The sequence below is a fragment of the Hippopotamus amphibius genome, chromosome 13, assembly GCF_030028045.1.
Source record: "Hippopotamus amphibius kiboko isolate mHipAmp2 chromosome 13, mHipAmp2.hap2, whole genome shotgun sequence".
Lineage (NCBI taxonomy): Eukaryota > Metazoa > Chordata > Mammalia > Artiodactyla > Hippopotamidae > Hippopotamus > Hippopotamus amphibius.
This window is the reverse complement of record NC_080198.1, coordinates 64,258,465-64,267,408: the sequence shown is the minus strand read 5'-3', so window position 1 is coordinate 64,267,408 and position 8,944 is coordinate 64,258,465. Positions and strand designations below refer to the sequence as shown.

The following is an 8,944-nucleotide window of genomic DNA, read 5'->3' as shown; positions in this document are numbered from 1 at the left end:
GATTTAGGCTGTACATCTAATGTACCATAGTCATTTGGATTCTGATTCTGTTAGTCATTTCATGTGAAGGCTCCTCTGCTCTACATCATGCCACTTGCATATTAATTAGATATGTCCTTTCTTCATGTTAATGCAAATTATTGACAAAAATGTTAAATGGAACAGGGCCAGGAAAGAACCTTCTGCAATGAAACTCTGAGTTCATAGAAATCCATTAATAAACATTCTTTGGGGACATTTCTTCAATCAGAATATTTTGGGTTGCTTTTGCATCTTGCCCATATTTTCACATCATAATAGCTCAACAAAAGGATCTAAGTCTGTCTTTCTTTGTATCCTAGTATTAAGTATCTCAGTAGTCAGCTAGGTAAGGTTTTCGGTTTTGCCCACCTATTTATAGCAAGACTAAGTGCAAAGTTTAAAATTTCAAGAAGTCAAATTGCAGCTTATAGAATGAGCACATTTCTAATAAATATTGAGCATTGGAATGGATTGTATCATAAGGAAATGGGGTTTCCAGTCATTGAATGTATTCAGAAGATGAAAGATAAAATTTGAGGATGAGTTAGAGAGATTCATGTATCAAATAAATAGTGGAAGAGATGACAAAACCATGTCTGCCTCTGAGAGTCTGTGAATCTGAAAGTTTGTTCGGCCAAATAATTATCAAGGATTTAGCAAGAAACATCCTCTTGACTCTCTGCTGCTATCTTCTAACTGGAAGGGAGGTTAAATACACAGCAAATAGCTGCAGCTCATACCTCACTTTCATTGTCAATGCCTTGTTATCTGCAGCTCCTGAGATTGTGCTGGCAATGGCCCCACAAGACAGGATATAGAATGAGATTGAATTTCTGACAGTCTGAAAGTCATGAAATATTTATTTCTACACAGGAAAAGAGGAAGTAGAATGATTCTTTTACTACCCATATTAGAAATTCACCCGTTTAAATTACGCCTTTAGCCTAAATAGGATCAGTCCACAAAGGACACCATATGTCCCCGTCTCTGGTTCATTCAGAATATTTCCCTGATCACAACTTGTTTCAAGGATATTGTCCTATTTAAAATAATAGCACTGTTGTCTGAATTGTGTGTGTAACATGTGGAGCGAAGAGAATGGACAGAGATAAATCTTTCATTAAGATGTAAAAGTTTGGCTTATGATTATGTATAAGAATCTAAGTTAGACAATTGCTTCTAAAAGTTATTTTCATCAAAATCCATTCATTGGATGAAAAGAGATTTTTCTAAGAGCAAAATAAACAATATATATATATACACACACACTCATTATCTACACCCTGAAATTATGACAATTCAAAAGCAACATAGTAACATGATTAAAATGCAGTCATGAATATAGTTTTATCACAATTTCTAACCAAAAAAATATTCTGCTTGATTGCTTTTTTTTAAAATTTATGTAAGAAGATAGACACTTGGCAGCATATCTTCTGCAATTATTTTTTACCATCCATGAAAAACCATGGTGTATATTTCCTGATGGGAAAAATGCTTTTTACTTTAGTATTTCCTCCTTCTCCCACCTTCCTCCCACCTGAGACCCTTATACCATGTTCTTTGGTGTTATTACACATCAGAGAAGTCACCATTCCTAAAGTTCATGTGTAGAGTTTGGAGTGTGAAGGTTGTTACAATAATAGTCATGGAGTGTAGAACAAGAAAGAAATCAATGCAGAATGACAAGACTATATAATTTCATTTACTGACTTTGCCATATCTTGAATGACCAGAACATCAGAATTCCTTTCTAAGAATGACGAACCTGATTCTGTGAGGTTCTGTGTGAATCTGACTCTGATTCTATTTATCATTCATGGTCTGTTCAGAACAACATTGCTCTATTTTGGGAAAACTGTTTCTCCCTGACTCTAATTAAATGGGCCAGGTGGAGCCTGCCAAGCACAGTTTCACTCCTACTTGCATCTGATCACAACCAAGGGACCCCACTCTCTTACCCTAGAGGTTGTATAGGACATGGGTAGATGATCCGGGTTCTGTTCACCTAAATTTACTCGAGGATTTTATAAATTAGGAGCTATGTCTTCAAAAGGAGATCTGAAGTCAGAACTGAGAGCCATGAATTATACTGAGTGGAGAAGCGTTTCAATTAAGATGCTCTTGCTTGTAATCCAGAGGAAAAAAAATAAACTCAAATTCTTGTACATAAGGTGGCAGATGGGAGGTAACATCAGTAGGAAGGGCAGAGTAAGAATCTTCAAATATTCTCTGCTCAATAAAAGCAATAAGAACATTGGCAAAAAAATTTTTAAATCAACTTTTTTAAAACCGTGGAAATTAACCAAAAGCTTGCAACAATCCGGGGAGTGTTTATTTGGGAAAAATGCCTGAATGTTAGTAACAGCAGTGAGTCTTGTGGCATTTTAGTCAGCCCTGTTCCCAGCTCCCACTTCCAAATTCCAGGGCAGCCTTGAAAACCAACAATCCCACTATCATAGTGATAACTAGCAATCTAGCAGCCACTGAAAGGGGCAGGATGGAGCTAGAGGGCCTTCAAAGGCCCATTCCCAGAGAACTGCCATTATTCCATTTATCTGGAAGTTCCCTGGGAAATCCCATCCCAAAGCTTGCCTTTAGTTAATCAGAATCAGAGTTCATCCGGTGTGTACAGTGATCATCCTGGGCGCAGCAATTGTTCTCATGTGGCCAAACAATTGGGACACACAACAAGGTGACCAAAAAACTTAAAAGAAAAAGCTGCAGAATGCAATGTGTATAGAGGGCTTTTAAAAGCTCCAACATGGAGAATAGCACTGACATATATACACTACGAAATATAAAATAGCTAGTGGGAAGCTGCTGCATAACACAGGGAGATCAACTCGACGATGGGTGATGACTTCGAGGGCTGGAATAGGGAGGGTGAGAGGGAGTCACAGGAGGGAGGGCATATGGGGATATATGTATAAGTACAGCTGAATCACTTTGTTGTACAGCAAAAACTGGCACAGCGGTGTAAAGCAATTATATTCCAATAAAGAGCTTAAAAAATTAAAAAAAAATAAATAAAAGCTCTAACGTGTTCCTGGGAATCTAGAAGGCTATGTGTATGCCTAGGTCTGCATTCAGGCTCAGGAAAGATAAAGAAGGCTCTGACTGCTCTTGAAGCTCCATGTGAGCGGGAAATAAGGTTTAAGGCAAAGTTGTAAACTGCCGGCCTGAACATTGAAGGCATACCTCCACGTGTATACAGAGCCACTCAGGAAAATGGGAGATTTACTGATTCGAGTCATTTAAGGAAATCTCTCTCCAGTCATCACCTGACCACTGAATTAACCATCCAAAGATTCCAAAGGCTACACACAACAAAGAATATGAATGTTAAAGAGTCAGTTTAGGAAAGTCACTGAACAGTCACAACGACAAGCAAGCAGCCCACAACAGTAAACCCTGCAGATGGGAGGGAATCTCATTTCCAGAGTTGCCACATTGTATTATTTAAAATGTCCAAATTTCAAATAAAAATCATAAGACATGGAAAAAAAACAGTATGAACTCTACATAAGAAAAATAAATGACAAGTCCATAGAAACTGTACCTGAGGAAACCAAGATGTTGGATCTACTGAATGAAGATTTTAAGTCATTATTTTACACATGCTCAATGAACCAAAGAAAACTATGTCTAAAGAACTAAAAGAAAATATAGGAACAATGTCTCATCAAACTGAGAATATAAATAAACAGAAATCTCAAAGATAGTTCCATTGAGATTATTCAGTTTGAGTGTCATAGTACATTAGGGTTGCTGTTTAAAAACAACAACAATAACATAGATTGGGTATCTTATAAACAACAAAAATTTCTCTCTCACAGTTGTGACGGCTGAAAGTCTGAGATTAAGGTGCCAGCCTGTGAAGACCCTCCTCCAGTTGTAGACTTCTCATTGTATCCTCATAGGGCAGAAGGGGCTAGGCAGATCTGTGGAGTTGCTTTTATAAGAGAACTAATCCTATTCCTTAGGGCTCTACCCTGATGGCCTAGGCACCTCCCAAAGGCCCCAGCTGCTAACATGATCACATTGGACACTAAGATTTCAACATATGAATTTTGAAGGTATACAAACATTGAAGCCATAGCACTGTGAAACAACACAATCAAAATTGTACACTAGAAAAATATATTTAACACAATAGAATGTAGTGAAGGAAGAATACAGGATAAAAAAAGGTATATAAAAACAAATAGCAAAAATGGCACTCATAAATTCTACCTTTTCAGTAATTATATTACATGTAAATATATTAAAATCTCTAATCAAAAGGCAGAAATTGGCAGAATCGGTTAAAAAAATATTGTCCAACTATATGCGGTCTGTGAGAGATGTACTTTAAATTCAAATACACAAATAGGTAGAAAATAAAAGGATGGAAAAAAATACACCATGTAAACAGTAACTAAAAGAGAGCTGGAGTGGCTGTACTAATCTCAGACAAAGCAGACTTCATGATAAATTGTTATTAGAGGCAAAGATTGGTATTTTATAGTAATAAAATAGTCAATCCATCAAGAAGACAGAACTATTATAAATATAAATGCACTGACAAGAGAGGCCCAAAAAAGCATGAAACAAAAGCTGACAGACAGAATTGAGCAGAGGAATGGACAATTCAGCAGTAGTAGTTGGAAACATCAATGCTATATACTTTCATAACTGATAGAACAACGACACAGAAGGTTAGCAAAGTAATAAGAGATTTTAACAACACTAAACCAACTAGACCTAGGTAGCCATCTATAGAATGGTCCACCCAACAGCAGCAGGATGCATGTTCTTCTCGAGCACACGTGCACATGGAACATTTGCAAGCCCTCTACCTGATAAGGGACTGATCTCATACATAAATATTCACACAACTCAATGATAGAAATACAAATAAGCCAATAAAAATGCGCAAAGGATAAGAACAGACATTTCACCAAAGAAGATATACAATGGCCATTAAGCACATGAAAAATAGCTCAATCATTAGCCACAGGGAAATGCAAATCAGAACCACAGTGAGATACTATTTCACACCCACTAGGATAGCCAGAATCAAAAAGATGGACAATAACAGATGTTAGCGAGGATGTGAAGAAATCAGAACCCTCACACATTGCCAATGGGAATGTAAAAGAGTGCAGCAGATTTGGAAAACACTTTAGCAATTCCTCAGAAGTTAAACATAGAGTTGCTATGTGATCCAGCAAGCTGACTTCTTAGTATATACTCAAAAGAAATGAAAGCATGTCCACTCAAAAGCTTGTACACAAATATTCATAGCAATATTATTCATAATAGCCAAAAAGAAAAAACTCAAATGTTCATCAACGAATGAATGCATAAGCAAAAGTACATACATAGACTATTATTTAGGCATAAAAAGAAATGAACTATTGATGCATTCCACAACATGGATAAAAACGTTATGCCAAGTTAAAGATACCAGACGCAAAAGATCTCCTGATGTATGATTCCATTTATATGACAGTTCCAGAAAAGATAAATCCATAGAGACAGAAAATAAATTAGTGATTTCCAGGATCTGAGAGAAGCAGGGGAATGGAGAATAACTGCTAATGTGTAGATTTCTTTTCAAGGGATCTAATGTTCTGAGATTATCAGTGGTAAATGGTTGTAAACTTTGTAAGTATAATAAGCGCTGAATTGTATACTTTATTTTTTTTAAGTGCTTCTTTTTTTTAATGAAACAAATCCAAAAGATGTGTACAGTCAGGCTCAAGTTGTGCAGTCCACAAGAATTGAGAAAACAAAGAAACAAAACGACCGAGTTCAGGGCAAACGGAGCTAACCCCGGACGAGGCTGGACTCGCCGCCAGGGGGTTTCTCCGGGACGGCACGGGCGTCGGTGCCACCGGGCTGGGCACAGGGGCGGCGGGCATGGGCTTCTCCTCGCTCTGCCCCAGGCTGGCCTGCAAGTCTGTGTCCACGTTTTCATGAACGTCACCGTCTCCAGAGTTTGCTTCAGAAGAGTTCCTTCTCTGGGGTCCAGATGACTCCGAATCTTCCCTGCCACCACTAGACTTGGCACCTGCCGACTTGGCCCAGGAAGGGGGATTTTCCTCAGGTCTCCCAGAGATGCTAGAGGCCATTTTGTTCCTCCTCACGGGTTGTTCTGTTGGTTCATCAAAACCTAAGGAAAAATTGGATCCACCACCCGGAAGCTGAAAAACCCAGGAGCTCTTCCTGCTGTTGGGGTCGACGCCCTTGAAGGTGGTGGTGGAGGTGGTCACGGCGCCGAGGAGAGGGTAGGCGGGTGCCGGAAAGGGTCAGGTCTGAGGGGCTCAGAGCACTTCCACCCCCCAGAGCCCGCGACCGCTGCAGGAGGTGATTTTTTTTGTTATGTGAAATGTATCTCAATTAAAAAAGGAAAAACCATCTTATACATAAAAGGCCAATGGCACAAGAGGCTAATAGCACAGTCTAAGGCTTCCTGTTGTCAGGGACATAAATTTGAATCTGGGGTAGAGTTAGCATTTCCAAAACTACACAGGTTGCCAAGCAAATCTGGAAGAAGGTAACACGCTGGTGAAAGCAAGGTCCTAAGAGACGGAAGAGAACTTGCAATTAGAAATAAAGAAAGGGACACAGGGAGGAAATCTGAGACTGAGAATGGGTTCAGCTATTGCATTCTTTTTCACGGTTTAATTATCAGAGCCAATAAAGTTTCCTTTTTTCCACTTAAGCCATTGCGTTGGGTTTCTGTCACTTGCTGGTAAAACTCTGGAATAATAGCTGTATTTAAAGAAAAACACTACTCAAAATTACTTAAACCATTATAACACTAAAGAGACGAGTATATTGCATGGTGATGAGTGAAAGTGAAGATAGCAGAGTGTTGTATTTCAATGCCATTGGCCAGAAAGTTGTTAATGGATAATTTAAGCTCAAATCTTTAATACGATGATTCTGAAATGTGAGTAAAGAATCTTGATAGGATCAAAGATGAAAATGTTCAGGAAGAATATGATTGCAAATTATCAAGCTTGATTGTTATAAGCAATCTGTGCTTGACTAATCTATGTGTTCTAATGCAGTGAGCAAGCTCTTATATGACTGCTACTGAATTATCTTCTAAGATACAGAATAATTTAGCCCAAACAGTGGATATCTTTCCACATATAAATATGGCTTATATTCCAGTTTTTTGAGAAATGAAAATTTATTTTCCACTATTACTTTCTTTACTAAATTATTTCACTTGGCAGAATTTTTTAAAATCTTCAGATATTTTTGATATTAAGAAAATCAGTTAGTCTAGTAAATAATGCTAGGAATTTTCATTACATTTTCTCAAAAACTATACTTAAGAGGTCATGGTTATCAAATTCATTATTTTAGTATAAAATGTGCCTGAGGAATGAAATTATAAATTATTTACTTATAGAATAACCCCTTTTATACTACATAGGTACAATTAATTTTAAAGAATAAAGAAATTGAATTGAATTTTTATGCTCCAAGACTTTAAGAGGAATGAATCCATCATATCCTAAATTGGTCTGGTTAATTTTCTAGTAATAAGAGGGTATTTAATAATTTCCTGTCCCTAAACAAACAACAAAAGAAATACAAGAAATGAGTGAATTTTCTTAGTTGACAAAAGAAAATGCACAACATACACAAAGAGTTACCTGATTCTAAATGATATCTAGAATAAGCAATCACTGATGAATGAATAGATTAATGTGTAGATATACACATTCACACACAAAACAGAAGCAGATTTGTAAATCAACTATAATTCAGTAAAAAATAAAATAATAAAAAAAACAGAAGCAGTTGCGTTGGTCAAATTTTAATGAGTTATGGAAGCTCTATAAAAGAAAATTGTCTTCCAGAATTATCTGGATTACCTGAAAATCAAAACCTAATTTCCTATAAAGATATGTATGTGTTTGAGAGAGAGACAAAGACATACAGAGACAGAGACAGAAAGAAGAAGAGAAAAGAGATGTAGAAGAGTACAGTTATCCCTCCCTCCATATCTGCAGGTTCTGCATTCTTGGATTCAACCAACAATTGAGGATGGAAAATATTTGGGAAAAAAAAATTCCAGGAAGTTCCGAAAAGCAATACTTGAATTTGATGTGTGCTGGCAATTATTTACATAGCATTTACAATATATTAGGTATTATACACTAACCTAGAGCTGATTTAAAGTATAAGAGAATGTGTGTAGATTACATGTAAATATTACAACGTTTTATATGAGGAACTTGAGCATCCATGAATTTTGGTATCTGAGGGGAGTCCCGGGACCAATCCCCAAAGGATACCGAGAGTGAATGTATTTTGAGAAGTAAGGTTTTCATCATGGGCTCTATAGGATTCCTGTGGTACCAGGAAGTTCCTAATAATAATAGTCTGACAATACTTGCTAGACTAAAAGTACAAAAGATCCTTTACTTTTTGCAGGCAGAATATACTGCAATTTGGGATTAATACACGTTTATTTTTTAAAACATATTTGAACAATTTCTTCCTGAACTAAAGTAGAAAATAGAATTCATCCAATATACATGTAGAAATTGCTTACTGTGTACCACATAATTTATTGGTATCTTGGGAGTTCTGTGCCTATTTAATCTATGTGTATTGACTGATTCATAGTGATTATTTAGCATTTGGCCATTTTGTATGAAATTGATCGACCAGTCTTCTGGTCAACTGGAGCACATAGAATATTTCTATTCAGTTGGATTTTTGTTGGGAAATAGATTTAACATATATTGTGCATATTTTGGCCCCACATGAGCCTGCTCAACCAGGATTTCCAAAAGTTATACTGACACTATATATGTCCATGGTAAGCCTAATGCAGCAGTAAAAAAATTGAACAGTACCTGTAGCATAGAAAAAATTGCTTTAAATATTGGAAAGAAGAGAGCTGAGT

The 8,944-nt window shown here is 36.8% G+C and overlaps 1 pseudogene; it reads right to left on the bottom strand.

Annotated features, from left to right (window-relative positions):
• Nucleotides 1-5,835: 5,835 nt before the first annotated feature.
• On the bottom strand, nt 5,836-6,314 carry LOC130834470 (jupiter microtubule associated homolog 1-like; annotated as a pseudogene).
• Between the last annotated feature and the right edge of the window lie 2,630 nt (nt 6,315-8,944).